Source organism: Notamacropus eugenii, chromosome 1 (assembly GCF_028372415.1).
Source record: "Notamacropus eugenii isolate mMacEug1 chromosome 1, mMacEug1.pri_v2, whole genome shotgun sequence".
NCBI lineage: Eukaryota > Metazoa > Chordata > Mammalia > Diprotodontia > Macropodidae > Notamacropus > Notamacropus eugenii.
This window is the reverse complement of record NC_092872.1, coordinates 751,640,325-751,661,812: the sequence shown is the minus strand read 5'-3', so window position 1 is coordinate 751,661,812 and position 21,488 is coordinate 751,640,325. Positions and strand designations below refer to the sequence as shown.

The following is a 21,488-nucleotide window of genomic DNA, read 5'->3' as shown; positions in this document are numbered from 1 at the left end:
CCATGCAAAGGTCAGCTGGTGGAACTAGAGATGTTGAGTGAAGGAGGGAACCCTCAAGGGAGACATGCTAGTTGTCATCAAATACAGGAGAAACCCAAAGTCTCTCTGCAGGTACAAGTGTTAACAGGTTAAACCTGCATTAAGATTTTGGGGACACCTTATATTTGAAGGACTAGCACAGAGAAGAGAAATTAACTTGTCTTGCTTTGCTCCATTGGACAGAACCAGAAACAGTGAGAGAGCATTGAAAAGAGGCAGATGTTGGCTTGATGTCAGTGACATCAAAATTAAGAAATATTTCTACTGTTAAAGCAAAGAGAGCTGATCCAAGGAGGAACAAGCTGCCTCCTCCCAGGGTGGGTTCCCTCATTCTCACCAGGTGGCTTCAATCAGAGGCTGGAGGAATATTACTCAGATACGTGTTCCAGAGCATTCTTGTTCATGTGTCCCTCAGTCCAGAAGGCAGAGCTTCTTTACCTGTGTTCTGAGAAGCTAATATTTGGATAATTGTGTTTTAATGTAATAATTGATTTCCTTTGTAATTCTATGTATTACAGGCTATTCAAAACAGTATTTTGAGAAGGGATTCTTAAAATTTATCTCATTGCCTAAGGGGTCCATGATGATAGCCAAATAATAGTTACAGCACATTTGTTCAGTACTTAGTGTATTCTAGGCATTGTGCTAAGCACCAAGGATACAAAGAAAGGCAAAAATCAGGCCCTGCTCTCAAGAGGCTTGAAGTCTAATTCAAACAAACCAGGTTAAGGGCCTACACACTAGACGATGTCTAAGGTCCCATCCACTGGTGACTTTAGCATTCAAACCAAGAATTCTATTCCCCAGATTTGTTTTCTTTCTAATACATTTCATCCATCTTTGTTAAACATCTCTTTATAGGCAAATATACATTTGTAAATATATATGTGTGACATGCAGCATATTGTATGTAATATATGTTACATGTAATGTGTGTCATGTGTTTAAAATATAATATATCACATAATATTATATGTAATATAATATAACATATATTATATGTTTATTACCAAAAATTTTTTTCTCTGCCAATTCCCAATTTAAAAGGAAAAACATCCAACAACAAAACTCTTGAAACAAATATTCATAGTTAAACAAAACAAATTCCTTCACTGACCATGTCCACACATATGTAACCCGTGCATCTTGAATCCATCCCCTCTCTCCAGAGGTGGAAGGCATGCTTCAACATAGATCCTCTGGATATGAGGTTGGTTTCTGCATTGGACTGAGTTCTTAAGTCTTTCAAAGTCTTCCGTATTTACAAGGTTGTTGTTTATGTAGCTACTTTCATGACTCATGAAACAGAATGAATTCTTTCTCTTCTGAGCCTTGCAGTCATTCCCTTGACTTTGGCTCTCCCCATCAAAAAGAGATGAAGACTGAAATGTGCAGAAGAATGTTGTGTGGTGGGGAAGAAGGGTAGCTGTTGGTGTCAGAAAGGGTTGTGTGCTCTACCTCCAGGTCCATCAGTTGCTAACTGTGTGATATTGGGCAAATTACTCACCTTTCTGATTCTCCCTCAACACATCTGTAAACAGATAACTTACCTCTCATAAGGATGTTGGCATGACAGCATGTTGCAAACCATAGTCCATTATGTTAATTTGAGTTTCTACTATTTTTTCCCATGTTGTAGTTGAATACCACAGGATGTAAGAATATTATTACATTGAAAAAGGATTGAATTAAGGACATTCAGTTTTTTTTTTAACTTTAACTAGGTTCTTGATGCAATTGGTGATGGTTGTTATTTGTCTTTTCCTCCTAAAAAGAGAATTCAATGGAATAAAAATTAGTTAATTGAGAATTTTAGTGAATTAATATTTTAATTTCACCAGCCTCAAGGGAAAGAAAATCAATTCAGTATAATGTTTTTCGTCCATTTCCAGATGGGTAAGGACATCAAAAGTGAAAGTATCTCTTTCTGATTCTCTTGTGTCATATGTTTGTATGGATCCCCAAGCTCAGAGCTATAATGGATTCCATGATAAGGGAAAGTTATACACTGGAAAGACCACTGATTCTGGAGATAAAAGATGCCGCTGGTTCAAATCCTGTCTTTGACAATTGTTGCCTATGTGACCTAGTTAAGTCCCTCAATGGCCTCATTTTGTTCCTCTGTAAAATGAGGGAATTGATTAAATGGTCACTTCAGTCTCTTCCAGCTCTGATTTATTTGCTTTATGGTCCTCTCTATAATACCCTTAATATATTCAGATTTTATTATATACATATATATGTGCATACATATTATATAATGCAATGTATATTATATAATATATTATGATATATGTAATATAATATATTTCCATATACATAGATTATATTCAGATATTATATTAAGCTTTTTGTTTGAGACTTCCCTTGGAGGGAGGAAGGGAGGCAAATCAGTTCACTTTTAGAGACCTTTAATGGTTACTAAGACAAAATATGCCTCTTTGCAACTTTGATCCCAAAGTCATGTGTTGAGCTGAGTTATAAAAAATTGTTTTTCAACAGAGCTTTGTAGATTTGCCAGAATGGAACCATATAATAATAATTAAAAATAATAATGCCAACTGAAACTTAGACAATTCTTAAATGTTGTAAAATACCTTATTAATATCATCTCATTTGTTATTCACATCAACCCCATGAGGCTGGTGCTATTGTCATCCCATTTTACAGATAAAGGCATTGCATTATTCCAAGGAGGTGCCACCCCAGGATTGCATAGCTGAGAGGAGGGATCACAGACAGGATTACAACACTTCTCTTTCTAAGAGCAAATCATGCCTTCTGCCCATTGCCCTGCTCTGCCTGTCCAGGAGCAATACCTGGGCAATCACTGGGGACAGTCTAACTGACCCTGCTGCCTCTCAGCATCCTCCAGACACCTGGAAGGTCTCTGATGTTGACAGCCAATGGAAAATTAGGGAATAAAGGTGGACCTTAACTCCTGAGCCTGCAGGACACATTTCAGACCTTTCATTTTTCACTAAAAATAATCCAAAGCATTTGAGAAGTGTGAAAGAGCAGAGAGAACATTGAATATAAAAACAAAGGGACCAGGGCAGGTCCTAGTACTGCCAATTGCTAGCTGTGTGACTCTGGACAAGTAACTTACCTTTGGAGACTCAGTTTGTCACTGTAAAATAAGATGAATCCTATTCCTCCCTCCATCAGTCATGTCAGTGTTGTAGGATTCAACAATCAACCGATTAAAACATATTTATTCAGCATCTACTATATGTCAGGGTAGCTGGGTGGCACAGTGGGTAGAGAGGCAGGGCTGGAGTCTGGGAGACTCCTATTTCTGAGTTCAAATCTAGCCTCACTCACTTACTAACTGTGTGACCCTGGGCAAGTCACTTAAGCCTGTTTGCCTCAGTTTCCACATCTATAAAATGAACTGGAGAAGGAAATGGCAAACTACTTCAGTATTTTTGCCAAGAAAACCCTAAATGGGGTCATGAAGCATCAGATATGACTGAAAAACGACTGAACAATAGTTACATGCCAGGAATCTTTCTAAGCACAGGGAATTAAAGACAAAAGAAACCCAAAAAACAGTCCCCTTCCCTCCAGGAGATTACATTCCACTGGGAGAAGCAAGAATTTCATGTTACATGTATGTATGTCCACATGTCCATATGCATGTATTTTGGGACACATATCTATGTGTTAATGTATATGTATCGGTCTTTTTTAGATGGTGGATTACTAGACAGATAGCTGCATAGAGAAGAGATAGAGAGATGGATATAAAATAAGAGTCTGTTGCTTTTCTCAGACCACCTGAGTCAGCATCACCCACTTAGGGAGACTGAGAGATCTTTCCTGGAGGATCATGGGGACTCGAGAATGCCTGGATAGTCTGAGCTGGCCTATCACATGAGTGAGAGGAACCATTGGCTGCATAGCCATCACTGTTGGCATCTCCCCAACAGCTTGAGTCAGTAGACTGGGGCTTTCACCCATTTGTGTCTAGGTGAACATGGTGACTCCTTCACTCACAGACAATGAGACTGTGAGGTTGCTGGATAGCACCCAAAGACCTCCTTTTTTCTATCTTGAAGCCATGTAGTTCCTGAGAAATAGATCTGAGTTCTTGGCCTTTTTATTTATCCTTTTCTGTTCTGAGGGGAAAGAGTAAAGTCTCTGATCTGGATTTATCTGGGCTGAATCCCTGAGTTCCAGAGATTCAGAAATCTGGGCCAACTTAGCAGCAACAACCTGAGAAACTAGGATTCCAGCCCAGCTGAAGGCATCATCAAGGCACACTTTGCATGTGAACCTGGAGGAACCGAGGCAAGTGGAGAGCCCAACACTCCCTTCTCCCACCCTGAGACTGAGCTCATAGAGGAGAAATATGGTATCGTGCCCCTGAGATATTTGGAGAAATGTCTGTATGTTTATTCTTGCCATATCTAGGAAGAAAATATTCTGCTGGAAAAACCACCTGGTATTATAATGATTAAACAGACATGGGTGTTTATCACGGACTCTCTAAAAATGGGAGAATTTAGTCAATGGATGTACAAGCTGTTAGCAGAGTAAAGAGAAAACTCCATCCTACAGGTCCCTAGGAACCCTGAGGGGGAGATGTAACAGGCCTAGTCCTGAGAGCATGTAGATAGCCAGATATGTTACATGTGGGGCCTCATCCGAGATAAAATCATGCCCTTTGTCCTTCCTGACTGCAAAGGGCCAAAGTATACCTACATGCATGACATATACAAAACTGCATAACATAATACACACTGGTATGAATAGAAAACAGATTGTGTGGGGCAAGGAGACATGAACAGCTGGGAGAAAGTATTCAGGAAAGCCTTAGAACATACAGTATAACATCAGAGTTGGGAGCATCCATAGAACATAATTTCAGAGTAATTGTCAAATTGGTAGAGACTAAAACATACAATGGTAGAATTGGGAGGGACTTTAGAGATAATTCCAGTTATCTCAATACCTTCTCTTAAAGATGAAAAAATACAACCAATGATTACAAGGAGCGCTGCAATTGGAGTCATTGAATTTGGATTCAAATCCTGATGCTACATATTACCTATGTTATTTTTCTGAAATTTACTTTTTCCTCCCTGTGCATAAATTTCCTCAGAATGAGGGGTTGCTACTTGACATGCCTTCCAACTCTAAACCCATGATCTAAAGGTACCTAGATGAGTCAATCACATTAACTAATAAGTATAGAGAGATCTGGGAAATTGATATGGACATTTCATTGACTGGTCTTGGCACCTCCTGTCCTACAATCTAGCTCCCTTCCTTCTGACCATGATGCATTTGTCAGTCATGTCTAAGATTACATTAGATTTTTAGCTTTAGAATCCCAGTGGTCATTCATATGAACACCATAAAGAGCTCCATGGTGAACTCCACCAAATGAACACCATAAAGAAAGAGGCACCGTGAGATGCCCTTAGTTCTAGAGGAGTTAGTGATTTCTAGGCGAGAGGGAAGGTACCCTCTGGCAAGTGTGACCTGTGCCCACTCAAATCCCTCTCCTCTATGAAGTCTTCCCTGGTCGTCTTAGGTTATAACTTTAGAGACTGAAGGAACTTTAGAGGTCAGTGAATCCAACCCTGCTTTTTTTACGAATGAGGGAAACTGAGAGGCCAGGAGAATAAGTGACTTGTCCAGGGCCACTCACAAGGTCATAAATCTATCACTAGAAGAATCTCAGATTCCATAGAGTCCAATCTCCTCATTTTACAGCTGAGAAAACTGAAGCTTACAGATGCTAAGTAACTCTCCCAGAATCAGGCAGGTAGTAAGTGGCAAAACTGGGCTTTAAACTCCATTGATCTGATAGGGTCCAGTATTATCTTCTTCTACATCATGCTTTCTTGAAACTCCTCTCCCACTCCCGCTCACAGAGGGGAAACCCCTCTCCCACCCCCTTATCTGATCTGCTAACACGTTCTCCTCTTACGAACTGAGTTTTTCTACTTTATCATATTTCTCTGAGTCTGAGTCTCTTGTCACTAATCCAAGTTCATGGATGATGTCTGATTGACCACTATCACAGATATAGGGCCTCATGGAGCTCAGCTTCTTACTAAGGGATTGTTAAATGCCTAAGGAATGAAGATTTATTCTGATCTATTCAGCAAACATCTATTAAACATCTACTGCATGGAGAACACTGTCCATCATGAAGCTTTTGGAGCTGTCTTAGATCATTGCATTGATGAAAAGAGCTAAGTCTATCAAAGTTAGTGCTCGCTCAGCGTGGCTGTTCCTGTGTACAGTATTCTCCTGGTTCTTCTCACTTCTCTCGGCATCAGTCTTTCCAGGTTTTTCTGAAGTCTGCCTGCTCATCATTTCTTATAGCACAGTAGTATTCCATTACATCCATATACCATAACTTGTTCAGCCATTCCCCAACTGATAAACATCCTTTCAACTTCCAAATCTTTGCCACCACAAAAAGAGCTGCTAGAAATATTTTTGTACATGAGAGTCCTTTTCTTATTTTTATGATCTCTTTGGGATACAGACCTAGGAGTGGTATTGCTGGGTCAAAGGGTATACACAGTTTTATAGCCCTTTGGGCTTAGGTTCAAATTGCTTTCCAGAATAATTGGATCAGTTCACAACTCCCACAACAATACACTAGTGTCCCAATTTTCCCACATCTCTGAAATATATAACTTTCCTGTTTTGTCATGTCAGTCAATCTGATAGATACAATGTAGCACCTCAGGGTTGTTTTGATTTGCAATTCTCTCATCAACAGTGATTTAGAGCATTTTTATATGACTATAGACAGCTTGAGTTTCTTCCTCTGAAAACTGTTCGTATCCTTTGACCATTTATCAATTGAGGAATGACTTATATTCTTATAAATTCAACTCAATTCTGCACATATTTTAGAAATAAAGGCTTTATCAGAGAAACTTGCTGTAAAAATTGCTTCCCAGCTTTCTGCTTCCCTTCTAATCTTGGTTGTATCTGTTTTATTTGTGAAAAAAATCTTTTCAGTTTAATGTATTAAAAATCATCCATCTTGCATTTCATAATGTCCCCTATCTCTTGTTGATCATAAATTCTTCCCTCCTCCATAGATCTGCAGGTAAACTATTCCTTGCTCTCCTTGTTTGCTTATACTATTGGTCATTATATTTAAATCAAATACTCATTTGGACTTAATCTTGGTATAGGGCAAAAGATGTCTATGCCTCGTTTCTTGCCAAAGTATATTCAAATCCAAATATCATCCATTTTACAGATGAAGGCTCAGAGAAATTAAATGACCCAGTGGTGAGTTGATTGCATGAAATAATCATTGTAGACAAAGGGATTTTTGTCTTATTTTAGGACTGCAGAACCATTGATCTCCAGTTGGAAAGGACTCTAAGGGTCATCAGGTACAACTTGACTCTCAAAGCACATAAAGTATCTGATGCCTTAGAAAGCCAATTCATTGAATGCATGAATTGTGGTTAAAAAAATATTCTAGAACCTTGTCATAACAGAATCCTCCAAGTCGTTGAACAGTGACGTTATTCTATAATCAAGCACCATTTTGTAGTGAATATAATGGCAGACCTGGAGACAAGAAGAGCTAGATTCAGATCCCACATCAGACACTTACCAGCTGTGTAATCCTAGGAAATAAACTATCCTCACTGTGCCTCAGTTTCCTCAAGTATAAAATGATGAAACCTGACTTGATGGCATTTAAGGTCCCTCTTAGATCTAAAGTTATGATGCTGATTGATATTCAAAGCTTTTCATAATCTGACCCTAATTTACATCTCTCTAGACTCACCTGTTCAAGCCCTCTGGTGCCAGCTGACCATTGCCTTCACTGTCCCCAGATGTGGCCTGAATCCTGTATCTCATGTACACCCATTAGAATGTCCTGGGTTGGGGGCCAGGTCAACTAAGTAGGATCTTAGCTTTGGCACTTGGAAGGAGATCCAGAGATCATGTAGTTCTACTTATTTATTTAAAAGATGAGCAAACTGGATGAAAGAAGGTTCAGCATCTGGGCCAAAATCACATAAGTAAAGGGAGGCACAGAGAGAACTAGAACTCGGGCCCTGTGGCTTCAAATCCAGTACTCTGCCCTCTGAATCACAATGAGTCACTATGATAACTTGGGAAAGAGTCATTTCTTGTCTCTAGGACTCACTTTCCTTCTCTAGAAATACAGGTGGGTGCCCTAATGTCTAGGGCTTCATCTTAGCACACTAAGGCTATAATCCTGGGATCGCACTTTAAGCACTCCTCATGGGAAATGGCCACTCCCTAGACTCTCAATCCTAGACTGCAGGCTTCTTTCCTCCTCCAATGAAGGGTTCTGACAAGGTCTTTGACCTTGACCCTCCTAGTACAAAAGATTCTCAAACTATGTTCTCAAGAGCAGTTCAGAGGAGTGGGAATTTTTTAATTCCTTTAGGATCAACCTCCAAATTCATTTTCACAAGCCAAAAGACCCACCCACTCCTCAGCTTCCTCTGGATCTGCCCTCACCCAACACAGGCATCCCAGGGTGTTCTGTAAATAGCATTTCCTGCCTTGGGATGAAAATACACATTTTCCTGTATCAAAAAATAAAAAATAAATCACAGGCCCAGGAAGCTAGTTCAAGGCAAGGGCTTGTAAGCAAATATCTGTGAATTCTTGTGTGTAAATGTGTGTTCATCCATGAGACAAAGAAGGTGGAGGGCTATTGCAAGGAAGGCGATGATCATGGAATACCATAAGTCAACCCTCAGAGCCCCACAATAAATCTGTCCTGAATGGAACATGGGCTGGGTCCAGCAAAGTCTTTCCAACTCTTGAATTTAAAGCTTCCTTCCAAGCTCCACTCTAACTCCACCTACTACCTGAAGCCTTTACAAAGCATTGATCTAGCAGTGAAAGGTCTCCAAAAATGCTGTTGCTGTTGAGCTGTGTCCCTGTGAACCATAGCACTTTAGGCCCTTTTCCCCTCCAATATCTCTTAAAGTCTATCCAAGTTCACCTTCCATGTTCCCATGATTCTCTCCTTCCATCTCATAATCTGCTATCCCCTTATCCAATTGCCTTCAATCTTTCCCAACATCAGGGTCTGTTCCAGTGGACCCTGTATTCTCATTATATGGCCAAAGCTTTTGACCTTACAGTGAATAGCCTGAATTAACTTCTTTTGGTATTGGCTGATTTTATCTCTTTGCTCTCCAAGAGATTCTCAAAAAGTCTTCTTTACCACCACATTTTGAAAGCATAGATTCTGCAGTGCTCAGCTTTCCTGACACATGGTAGACACTTAATTTTTTTGACAACTTCTAGAAACACATAATGGACAAAGAGAAGCCTATGAAGACCTGGGTTTCAATCCTGCCTCTGATACGTACGAGCTGAGTGACTCTCAATGTTCTTGTCATCTTTCAATGACTATAAATTTCAGAGAAGATGTTGGCCTGCACTGGGAGAAGGAATTTCCTCTCCTTGGAACTAACACCTTATTCCAGAGAAATCAAGGGTCCGTTCTCCCATCCTTTACTTTGTTTATACACATACGAACACCTGTTTTCTTCCAATATAAATGGTCATCTCCTCGAGATATCCTCTGGAGTCCCACATGGAGGAAGCATTAATAAATGCTTGCAGTTTGATTGGTTAGCTGATTGGACATAGGATAGAGAACGTCAGAGCTGGGAAGGACCTTAGTAAGGAATATCAGTTAGGAGAGCCCTTCAAACAAAGAACACAGAATGTCAGTGGCAGGAGGGAGCCTGGAATGTAGGATGTCAGAACTGGGAGGGAGGCTGGAACATTTTAATGTTTACCTAGAAGAGCCTTTGGAGCAAAGAGTAGTATGCCTACATTGGGACAGCCCTTGGAATGTAGAGCACAGAATATTGGAGCTGGAAGGGCCCTTATATTACATCCCACGTTTGAAAAGTGAAGAAACTGAGTCCCAAAGAAGGACTGTAACTTCTCCACAGTCACGTGACAAGTTCGTGGTGGAGCCGGCCTTTCACCTGCTTTTCAGAAGGTTGTCCTTCTCCCTCTCTCATTCAGCCACCACTGCTCACCACCTTCACGTGAAGTCCAGAATTTGTCTTTCTTACCCAGGCCTGATTTTTGAAGAATATAAATGAAAACATATGTATGTTATATATAATCACGTACTTGAAATACATATATATTCACATGCATGTATCCCTATATAATATGTGTGTTATTTATACCTATACATGTGTGTACATAAGCATATGTGTGTATACTTACATCTATAAAAGGACATTCCTTGCCTGGGTTAGAAAGCTTGAAGAATTAAATACCCAGGCTAATCCCTTTAAATTCTTGTTGGTCCTTCTGCTCTTTCATTCCCCTCCTCCCTCCAAAGGTGCCCTCCTGGCCCCACCCAAGGCCATGCAGGGCTGCCAGGTTTTGTACTGAAGCCTAGGTTGGAAGGACTCTGGGGTCTTTGTTGGCTCAGGCCTCCCCTCTGCTCCTCAGTCTGGCAGACAGAGGGGAAGGAAGGAGATGGGTGGTGGAGCTCCCCCTCCCTTTCCTGTGCGACGAATACCTCAGACCTGGGAAAAATCAATGGCCCCCAGCCCTAGGCCCCCATCAGAAGAGCTGAGTTTCTATAGTGGAATTCCTCACCTTCCCTTCCCTCTGCCCCTTCTCCCCAAACCAGCCCAACAAGCATATTTAGAATCCTAATAGCCTCCCTTTCCCCTTTCAGGGTGACACTAGGTCCAGAAGGTCTGGAAGTTCTCCTGTCACTTGTGATTGTACAGAAATAGGGGGCAGAGAGATGTTGCATGGATTTCTGTCTATTTCCACTTTAATCTTATCTATTGATAAAGGGAACTCTCCTTCTGCACTGAAAGTCACTCTGTTCTCTTGCTTTTGAACAGTCAAGGATTTTTGTTTTGGGAAAGACCTCAAACTGGTTTACCCTGTAAGAAAAGGGGGAATGTTTATGTGGCTGCTGTCTCTGTCTTTAAAATAACCCTTTACACCAAAGGAAGTCATATCAAGAGATGAAAGGTAAGCATTTAGCATAGCATATCTAGGAGCCATGACTGCCACTGAAAGGAACTTGTCAGAGGAACAAGTGTGAGGGAGCTGCAGAGCCCCTGACAGAGAATCAGGAGATCACCTTTATAGTGGCTCAATAGAAGGAGGTCTGAAGTCCAAGACAGGAGAGATCAAACCGTGCTACCGATCATCACTGGCAGGGTGACCACAAGGCAAGCATGTCACTGCTTGAGCCTCGACTGCCAGATTTTCAAGATGAGGAGACCAAGAACTGTTGAATTTCCTTCACAGGTTGGATAGGGCAGCAAATGAGGGATAGATATTAGAGAGACAGATAGAGATATATAGACAGACAGAAGTAGATAGGTATTAACTGGATAGATAGTTAGACAGACGGGCAGACAGACAGATAGATACAGAGATACAGAGATAACATACAGAGATGGGTGAAAAGGAGACAAAGACTTAAATTGAGTAATAAAAAAATTGTGAAGGTGATTTTTAGGGGTCCTATCTTGTGAAGGTCAGAGATTTTATTTGAGAGAAGAAAAATTCAGCAGAATTGAATCATCTACTTCAGAATAGCTTAATATACAGAGGAAAGAAACATATAAGCCTCCCCTCTCCCTACTCTACATTTCAAAAGAAATCACCACATATAACCAGAGAGACCATGGTAAAGCATTGATCTTGTCAGGAAGATACGATCTTGAATCCAGCCTTAGCACTTACTACACTTATGCCTTCCACATCATGGGGATTAAGAGGCCAGCACCTCCATGATCTGGGAAATCCATGTAAATTTTTTTGACCCTCCCTTCATGACAGAGAAAAAATCTGATTTTTTTTTCTTTTTCTTTTATGAGGTGTTTTACAGTACCTTACTCTCTAATATGGATTAATATTATGCAACAGCATACATATATTTTATGCATTTCTGAGTTTCTAAACATTTTCTGTGTCATCATCTGGCCTTTGCATGTCATCCGAAGCTTCTGCAAAATTCCCCCAAAATTTCAGTTATTATGGTGATCTACAGTATGGAAACTGCTATGGGGAAAGTCATGATGGGGAAGAAATATAGTCTATAACTCTAAGCAAGTCTCTTGCCCTCTCTGAGTTTCCCTATCTGTAAAATGGGAATAATCGAATCCACCCACAAGGTCATTGGGAAGTTCAATTTTTAAACAACATTTATTTATTTTATTTTTAATTTATGAGATAAAATAAACATTTCTATAACAGGAAATTTTTAAATGATTGCACATGAAACTGAAAATCTATTATGTACAGCATGTTATTCCTTTTAAATATGTATTCGGGAAATTCACATTTTTAAAATGTACATGAAACTCTGCAAATCTTAGGAGTGCTACTTGAATGTAATATAATATTATTAGCTTGTTTTGTAAGATCTTGCTAAGGTTTTCATAGAATTTCTCTTCCTAATCATGCTCTGCGACAGATGTTGGTGCTCAGTGTGCAATTTGCTGTGTTTTTGTTCTAATTTTCTTTTCTGTCTTTGCTTATACTTATCATGAGCACCACCGTACAACAAAACTGTTTATTCCATCCAATGTGTCTTAGCATATTTGGGTATGTGATGAAATTACGTCTGACTACTCCTTTCTAATCCTCCTGACTGCTGTGTGGCAGAACCGAAGGGAATTACACTGAGACTCATCTGCAACTTCCTTTGGTCTTTTGGCTTCATTTATCATGTGAATGTCGATATTGATGCTTCTTATTTGGGTCATTCTGCCAATATGGTGCTCACTGGAAGGAGTGAACATGCGGTGATCCAACATATGAACATCGAGTGAGCCATCATTTAAGTTAACATCCCTAGATGGTCCAAACCATTTTATGTTTCTTAGATTACTTTCCCATCCCGTCCCCTTTTCCTATCATTCTGTCCCCATCCCTGTAGCAGTAGAATGGGCATCACTAAGAACCAAAGAACATTTACCTTTTTTCTCTTTGTTCTGTGAGTTGCCATGACCAAAGATTTCATGACTTAGTGACCAACCTACTTGTAAATATTTTGCCTTGGATAGTATACTTTTCTGCCAAGAGATTTTCCGGAATCACTTCTTATTTGGTATGATGGGCAAGTGGTGCACCATTGCAATAGCCCTCCAGAAGGTGGGGCACCTCTGAGACTTGATGAGAAATTTTGTGGGAGTTAAAAGGATAGAAAAGTGTCATTTAAAATTGTTTACAAGCATTTGTTAGGCACCTACTGTGGGCCAAGCATTATACTGGACTCTAGGGATACAAAGACAAAAGTTCAACAGTCCCTGCCCTTAAAGAACTTATCAGGATAGGCCCCAAAGAGCTTTGCCCACAGTGACCTTGTGAAGTACCAACTTCAGTATTGTTTTATTCTTTTTTTCTAGATGAGAGAACTGGAATAGACCTTGGAGATTCCAAGCTTCTCCATTTTACAAGAGAGGAAACTGAGTCCCAAGAGACTAGTAGTGACTTTTCTAAGGACTTTAATCAATCATTAATCACTTCCTGCATGTCAGGCATGGTTCTAGGACCTGAGAGTACACACAAAAATAGCCCCCACTTTCAGGGAGTTTGCAATCTATTGGTCACCCAACTTGTTGCCAGGCTAGCTTCAAGTGGGGTCATCACCTAAGACAGCAGCAGTCTATGGCTTTCAGTCACATCTGGCAGTGTCAAGACCTGGGGTACTCTGCTCCCATTTCGCTCATGCAATTACTTTGGCATATAAGATGTTCTAGAAATATTTACCTGTAATGGCTGAAATCAAGATCCTATCTGACATTGCCTCTCACTTATCTGAGGTTCTTCTTTCTTCACTCCACTATGAAGTTTTCATATTCTCCCAAAGTTTAAGTTTACAAATGGGTGCTTCTTCTAGCTGGGGTCCCAGTGACCAAAGAGTTCTTCATTAAAGTGTATCTATCTCCTGAGCAGAATCTCCACAGCCATCTTCCCTCTGGTTCTGTCATAATCAGCTTCCAAGGAAAGAATTGAGAGTTCTGTCAGACCGATGTGTCTCCTTTCCGGTTTCTCTTCTGGTATTTGCTGTTTTTATGTGTGCTACACCTCCTTCCCTCCCCACCCAGACTATAATCTCTGTGATGGAAGGCCTTCTGCCTGAATTATCTTCAGATCTCTCAGAATCTTACCACTGACCCTCACCTAGCTTGTATCTGAGAAGCCATAAAACAAATGGATGATATCCTTAGAGATCTAGGTGGTTTAGTGGCTCAAGCCCTGGCCTGGGGGCAACCAGAAGAAACCTTAAATGTCATTGATTTCAATCCCTTCTTTTTACAGATGAGGAAACCGAGGCCCAGAGAGGTGAGATGATTTGCTCAGGGACCCATAGGTAGTATTTGCACCATAATTTGAACCCAGGACTTCCAGACTCAAAGTCTCATACTTTATCCACTACTGCAAAGTGAAGTGAAGGAAGGAGAAAAAGAAGGAAGAGAAAAGAGGAAGAAGATGAAAAGAAGGAGGAGAAGTAGGAAAAGAAAGAGGGGTGGAAAGAAGAAAATGAAGGAAGAGAGGAAAGAATAGAAGAGGGAGAGATTGGAAGGAGGGAAGGAGAGCAAGTAGGAAGTGAGATAGACAGTCTGCAGGGAAAGAAGGCGGGAAGGAGGGGAAAGAGAAAGAGAGGAAGGAAGGTGAGAGAGGAAAGGGAGAAAAAGAAAAGAGGGAGGGAGAGAGGAAGGAAAGAGAAAGGAAAAGAGGGAGGAAGAGGAGAAGGGATGAGGAAGGAAGGGAGGGAGAGAGAGAGGGAGTGAAAAGGGAAAGGAGGGAAGGAGAGAAGAAGGAAAGAAGAAGGAAAAGAGCGAGGAAGAGGAGACAGGCAATCCTGTTTCTTATCTCTATATTCCATCCAGGATTTAATAAGAAAAGTGACTTAAGTGATGAGTGAGGTGATGTCTGGGTCAACACCTTTATGCTAGAAATGTTTCCCAGGATGCCCTGGGAAGGCAACTGTGTTGTCCATAACTCTTCATAGCTTTGAATTTGCCTAGTTAATCACCAAAGCTGTTGAATGGAAGAAAAAAATACATCATAATTATATACTCAGGCTGGTTAAATTAATGTGTGGGATCATGAGCAGTAATAAAAACAGAGGTATAAAAGTGTCCCAGCAGGTCGTCAGTACTGTCCCACCATTGCCTCTGAATGAGCTCCTGCAGATGTGGCAGAATGTGCCAGCCACAGAGAACAAACATCTTACCCACCTGGCACCTCCACAGTCCCATTGCTCTCAGCTTCGTTGTAAGGACCACGCCAATTGAAAGTCGTGAGTCCAGCTCCATCCCTGCAGCAGACCAGCTGAAGCTGAGCAGCCAGACTGGACACCAGGGATGGAGATCGTTACTACAGGACCTAAAGAACTGACAGCATTCCCCAAGGACTAAAGGGGTGCTGATATACAGCAGAAGTCTGGCTTTTCAGAGTCTTCTCCTGGCCTGGCCTGGCCTGGTGAAAGTGGGTATTCATGAGGAGCTGACCTTATGTGCGTTTCACATTTGTGAGTCACTGCTCCTAAAAAAGAATCCTTTCAGCAACTTGCCCAGAAAGAGGTTTGACTTGGAAGACCTCCAGTGAAGACAGCCCCAGTGCTTCCTTCTCTGGTCCATGAAACTCCTCAGGAATATCCTGACAATTGATCATATGTCTGCTTTAATGCCGCACCATATTAGTGGTTGAGGAACATACAACCTAATGATACAGTCCATTCCACTAATGGTTAATTATAATGAAAACCATGCCATCAGAGAACAGGCCTATTCACTGAATGGGCGTTACCTCACCCTAAGGGAGGACCTGCATAGACCTTGGCCTAATGGGGCCAAGGTCTCCCAGGGAATCCTGGGCCATCTCCAGTCATCCTGAGAAATATCTGGTCACTGGATTCAGATGGCTGTGGAGGAGAAGTGAGGCTGGTGACCTGCCCAGCCCTCCCTCACTCAAAACAAAGTGAGGTGCAAGTCATGTCGTCATTTCTCTGATGGCATGGTCTTCTCTGGCAACAAAGGATGAACACAATTATAATGAAGCTTTTCATTCACTTGAACCCAAACCTGCTTCTCTGAACATGTAACCATTTCACCCAGTTCTGTCCTTTAAAATCAAGCAAAACAAGTCTATTCTTTTTCTTTCTTCATATGTTTCAAATATGTACCTGACCCTTCTCCTTCAATTGACCATCCTATAGTCTGGTCCCCAATTTCTCATTATCTTTGTTATGTTCCATGAAATTTGCTCAAATGCAGCAACATGGGAGTCCCCTTTGGGCACTTTTCCAAGTTTCATTTGCATTTATGAGTTGAAACTACAAGCGATGGATTCTATTCCAAGTTCTAGGAGTAACCCCATGAGTCTACACTCCCAATACCATGAGTCCCTATCATGGAGTTTTCCATGAACAACCAGTCAAAAGAAACAACTAACTCATAGAAAAGGCATGTGCTAATACAGCAAAATAAAAACAATATCTATTAAATACCCTCATCCCCATCCCCATGAACTAGTCACATATTACCCCACAAATATAAATAATTTCTATGGGAAAAGTACACTTAAATTTGAGAAAAATCGAAGTGTCACTTGTGTAGGATACCTGTATCTCAAATTTATAACCCTTGGTTATAACCCTTGGTCCTATAGGACTTGGAAGTACTTTCTCCCACCTAGAGTCTTCCTGTAGCCCCCTTGAGTTGCAACATCTCTGTTTGATGGGTTACTCAGTTGGGTTTCCATGGTCTGCTCCTTTCCCCAGCTCTCTTTTCTGCTTCCAGGAGCCCAGTTCTTCAAAGCTGCTGTTGACTTCAAGTGACTGACCTACTATGTCGAGACCTAACTGGAGAGTGCCTCTGTTGACTCAATTGTATTTGACCTTTCTCAAAATGATGAACTCCAAATGTGTAATGGGCTGCCACCCTCTGAGCATGTCACTGCTAGTTGTCACGGTAGTGGGAAGGAAGAATGAGAAATCCCCTCCCCTCATAGGTGTTTCCTGTACCAGGTCTTGGACTGAATCATTGTCCCTAGAACATGCCTATCTAAATTTTTTCTGTTTCCTTTTGCCCACTTTTGTCCAATGAGGCATCTTTCTTTAATTAGTTCAGAGAATGATCATGACGGTACCAGAGCAAGAATTTGTCTTTACATTTAACACTATGTTAACACCTTGTGGTTCAATTCTGAACCTTCTAACCTGGGGTTAGAGTTGTAGGATAGAGGAACAACTATATTTCACCAAAATGTGGCACCCAGAAATGAACACAGTACGCTAGATGTGTCTAACTGGGACAGACCACGGTAGGGCTATCCCCTCCCTGATGATCACATTCATTCTTTTGTAGTCATGTTTTAGTCCAGTGCAATTTTTCAGCAGAAAGAATTCCATCTAGGCTTCCCCCAACTTTAAAGCATGGGAATTCTAAACTTCTGCCAAAATGCATGCCTGATTTGACCAGGACCATGGGCAGAAGAAACAGAACAAAGAGAGACAGGTCAGAGAACGGACTTTTTAAAAGGAAGACACACATTATTAATACACTGTTGGTGGAGTTGTGAATTGTTTCAACCATTTCCAGGGGAAAAAAAGAATGTATTTTTTCTGATCATGCCCTTTGTCACACTGTTAATACTAGTGTGTTAATTTATTTTTAAAAACAGAATGTCAAGGAAGTACAGTGAAAATAGTGCTGAATTTGGAGTCACCTGAGTTGAGATGCTGGCTCAGTTGAGTCCTATCAACATGACCTTGGATAAATCACTAACCCTACATGGCCCCAATGTCCTTATCTTTCAAATATGGAAACTGGACTAAATGATTTCTAAGGTCCCATCTGATTCTTGATATCTAATGACATGTTTCTGAGACAGAATCAGAAGTCCTATAGAAAGCCATCCATTCATGACAATCCCTTTTGAGGCAGAAATAAGGACAACCTGGAAACAAGGTTTGGTGAATGATTGAGTGAACATGTTATAGACATGGTATAGACCATGATGGCAAAAGAAGAAAGGAGAAATTTTAAGAAATGTGGGGGAAAGTCTCTGAACTGAGATGGAGTGAAATAAAGGGAGCTAGGAGGAACACGTACATAATGACAAGAGAATGTGAATGAGAACAACAGACTTGAACTGATTACAGTGGACAGTCTTAACCCTAGAAAACACAGAATGAAAGACATTTTCTTCTCAGTAGACAAAGGGGAGGGAATTGCATAAGTGGGATGTCACATATACTGCCCAATACAGTCATCTGAGTTCATAGGAATGTAAGCATACAGAGATGGAAGGCACTTTGCAGGTCAAGTACAGTGCTTCTATTTTGCAGATGAGGAAACTGAGGCTCAGGGGAGACAAATGCCTTGTCCAAGTTTGTATGAAGCTTCAAAGTAAGAAGAGGAATTTGAACCCAGGTCTTGTGACTTCAAAGTCTTAGTAACATGAAAACCTGAATAGATCCAGACCTTTGGGACCTGTATTTCTCTAGCAAAGTCACACTTCTAAAGTACAGGTCCTCTGATTCAATCCCCTTTAAGTAGCTAGACATCTTCTCATGTTATTTAAACTATCCGCAATTTACATTCTTCAAGTTTTGATATTGGTATTTGAAAAGTAAGAGTAAAAATAGTAGTAGTAGTAGTAGTAGTAGTAGTAGTAGTAGTAGTAGTAGTAGTAGTAGTAGTAGTAGTAGTGGGGGGGGTGAGGGTCATCATAATGATAAGCATATTCATCATATTAATAGTCTTATTTTATTGTTGTTATTTCGGGGTCAAGGAGCAGTCATAGAAAATGTACAGTGCTATAAGTTTTCCAAAATATAATCCAGATCCATCTTCTCCCCTGCAGAATTCAGAACCCAGTTCATTGACTGAGCATAAGAGATATGTGCAGGGTATCCCTCTAAAGTCTGTGGTTTAAAACTACACTCAGACCTTTAGGACATGCAGTAAATAGTGACACACTAACTCAGTGATTGGGATGCCCATCCAGCTACACTTCACAGTGTAAGCTTGTCATCCACTTGTTTGTACGTACTTGGCTGGTAAGGCTGCTCTTTAGGTGCCTGTGGATCTCCTTGAGGAGGCTCAGTGGTACTCTGAGGTTTGTTACAGTAAGTGTAATGTCATTTTCAACTGGGGCATGTTAAGGACTCACCCTTCCTAGGAACAATGTGTACAAATCTCTCTGCCCTAGAAAATATATTCAAATCCTGAGTGTGCGTGTGTGCATGTGTGTGTGTGTGTGTGTGTGTGTGTGTGTTTGTCTGTGGCTTTAGTGCTCCTGTTTAGACCTGATGTTTTTGACTGCAGGTTCAGAAGGAGCTCAGGATTTTGCTAAAATCTATTCCATTCACGTGAGGGCTATTCGTTTCTTTTAGCAGACAATTGTGTTGTTATTTCCTAATTCTGCTACATTCCCCCTAATGTTCCCTCCCTCTACTTTTCCATTTTGGCCTTTCTTTCACTTAATAAATAGGTGTGGCCTCACTGACTGGCTGACCCCCCCACCCCCATCCTTCTCCTGCCCCAACCACACCTTTGTTACTCATCTGAGACACCTAGTTTATACTCCCCATTTCCTAGATTTTAGGGATAAGGGTCCTTACTTCCATCTGAAGGGGTCTGACCTTGAATTCTCCCTGCCTTGAGAACATGGAATCTGAACTCCAGTGAACTACAGATGACAGAGACAGGATGGCATAAGAAAGACCCACCTGACAGTAATCAGAGGAAATGGAAAATTTAATTAACGTGTCTCCCATCAGCCGTCAGCTATAAATCTATGGTTTTCCTCATCTCATTTCTATTACAAATTATTGTGTTTCAATTACCAATTTAAGAGCACATTTCCTCAAGGAAATATGTCTGCTGTCTGTCATGAACAGTCAGGGGAGGTAGCTATGAAAAATTAATTTTTCAAATTTCTGCCAGGGATTTTATATCTATGTGTATATGGAGAGAGAGGGAGGTTTTTATTCATGTAAAATATGTATATAGAGAGAATTTTTTATTCATGTGAAATATATATATGTAGAATTTTTATTCATGTGAAATATGTATATATAAAGAGAAAGAGTTTCAATCCAAATACATAGAATTTCAATCCTTCATGCACACACACAGAGAATTTCAATCCCTCATATAAATGTGTGTATATTTTATGTGTGTTTGTATGTATATATATGTGTGTGTGTATATATATATATACACACACACATACACATATCTAGCATGCATCTAGAGATTCAAAGTTTGCAGAATGCTTTACATAAATTATTTCATTTGAAACCTCTACCAAATTCATGAGTTAGGTTCTATTATTATCCCATTTTACAGATGAAGAAAGTGAACCTCGGAACAGTTAGCCAAATTGCCCCAGGTCAATAAGTGACTGAGTCAGAATCTGGATGGAGTAACTGCCTCCAGAGAACTTTACAAGGTGTCTGAGTTGGACAGGGCTTTGATATATCTCTTCTAATACATGCCTGGGCAGAATCTCCTCTCCAACATTCCTTAAAAGTGTTCATTACATCTCTGTCCAAAGCTACAAAGCAGGGGCGTTCACTCTCTTTCAAGGTCTGCCTCTGGTCTTTCCATCTTCCATTGCTCCCCTGTTTCCACCATCATCCTTCCTATTGTGCCTTCTGGAAACAAATATAGCAAGTGTAATTACACTTCCCCATGACTAAACTTATGATTCTTTGAGAAAACCATTTGTTTCTCTTTCTCTTCTCAAGAAGAGCCTTCATCCCTTGCATGTCGTGGACTCCACACCCTTCACTATGACAGTTGCCATTCTCTGGATGCTTGCCAGTATAACAGTGTCCATGAACCTTGTCTCCTAGAGGTGAGTACCTCAACCCTCCTTGGGGTTTGATCTGGATAGCAAAGAGAGGATGTCAAAGGACAATCACTTCCTTACTTGGAAAGGCTATGCCCCTTATGATGCAACTTACTTTTTCGGTTTTCACATCACATTGATGAAATTCATTGGAATTGAAATCCACTCAAAGATGTAGATCTTTTTTCAACCAAACTGCTTTGTAACTAGGTCTTCCCATCATATACTTGAAGAATTCCTTTTATGAGCCTGTGTGTAAGCCTTTATGTTTATTCCAGTGAAATCTCTAAACTTAGATCCAGCCCAGGCTGGTCTGTCATGATAGCATGACATCCATTATTTTACCTAGTCTTTGTGACATCTTTGAAGTTATCAAGAATGCCATATATGGCTACATCCAAGACACTCCTGAAAACAAACAAGTGAACCCAAAGCTCAATAGTAAGCAGCAAAGCACACATATCTGGAGCCCTCCTGCCACATGGACAAGGAACAAGTAACTACCAGTCTTGAGTGTGGCCAAGCAATAAATTCCAAATCCAGAGATTTTTGTTATTGTTTGACCTAAAAATCAACATCTTTTCCAC

General features: G+C 40.6%; 1 long non-coding RNA gene across 2 annotated transcripts; it reads right to left on the bottom strand.

Moving 5' to 3' along the window:
* Positions 1-1,138: 1,138 nt before the first annotated feature.
* On the bottom strand, positions 1,139-21,170 carry LOC140528840 (uncharacterized). Of its 2 annotated transcripts, none has more exons than XR_011975320.1 (3): positions 21,017-21,170; positions 13,801-14,027; positions 1,139-1,806 (listed from the first exon to the last, which is right to left on the bottom strand). It is a non-coding gene; the product is annotated as an uncharacterized lncRNA (long non-coding RNA). The 2 variants fall into 2 exon arrangements; XR_011975321.1 differs by lacking the exon at positions 1,139-1,806 and adding an exon at positions 9,742-10,121.
* Positions 21,171-21,488: the final 318 nt, after the last annotated feature.